We start from the raw sequence: 725 nt of genomic DNA, 5'->3' as shown, positions 1-725 counted from the left end.
TGTGCCACAATTCATTTACTTATAAAGGCAATCTGATCAGCCACATGCTGACTCACACTGGAAAAAAACCTTTTTCATGTTTGAAGTGTATTTACTCATGTACTCAAAAGTAAAATTTGACGAACCACATGCTGACTCACAGTGGAAAAAATCCTTTTTCGTGTTCCGACTGAATTTTTTCGGCTTCTCAAAAGAGATATTTGTATAAACACGTGCGTACTCATTATTATGCCCGGATATCTCAGTCGGTAGAGCATGAGACTCTTAATCTCAGGATTGTGGGTTCGAGCCCTACGTTGGGCGCCATTGTAATGGAATAATTCAATTATGTACAAATCAAACCACGTAGGGCGCTATTTTAATAGAATAATATTGCTAAAATTAATAAAGACGCGTTGGTGCGCTATTGTTATAAAATAATAATGATCATTTAAATGTATTAAACACCAAAACAATAAATAAACAAAAAAAAAAACAATAAATAATTATCATTTATGTTAATTATGCTATTGTAACAGTAAATATAAGTTAAGAACAACAAATACCATAGTGTGAGGTAGGTGTTAGATAGATAGTATTGAAACAACTTAAGTATGTCACAAGAAATCATTTATTGTCAAAGAACGAAACAACGATTATTTTAGTTATTATTTAGGATTAGATTTAACCAGAACATGAGGTTCATAATTTAAGATAGATAACAATATCTCAAGGTGTGTGCTTCG

At 31.7% G+C, this 725-nt stretch overlaps 1 non-coding gene across 1 annotated transcript; it reads left to right on the top strand.

Moving 5' to 3' along the window:
• The first annotated feature begins 230 nt into the window (after positions 1-230).
• On the top strand, positions 231-303 carry TRNAK-CUU (transfer RNA lysine (anticodon CUU)). Its single transcript has one exon. It is a non-coding gene; the product is annotated as a tRNA-Lys (tRNA).
• Positions 304-725: the final 422 nt, after the last annotated feature.

This window comes from Hesperophylax consimilis, unplaced genomic scaffold (genome assembly GCF_061612785.1).
Source record: "Hesperophylax consimilis isolate HC1 unplaced genomic scaffold, BYU_Hcon_1.0 scaffold_36, whole genome shotgun sequence".
Taxonomy (NCBI): Eukaryota; Metazoa; Arthropoda; class Insecta; order Trichoptera; family Limnephilidae; genus Hesperophylax; species Hesperophylax consimilis.
Note: the sequence above shows the minus strand (reverse complement) of the source record. Positions and strands in the feature narration are given on the sequence as shown.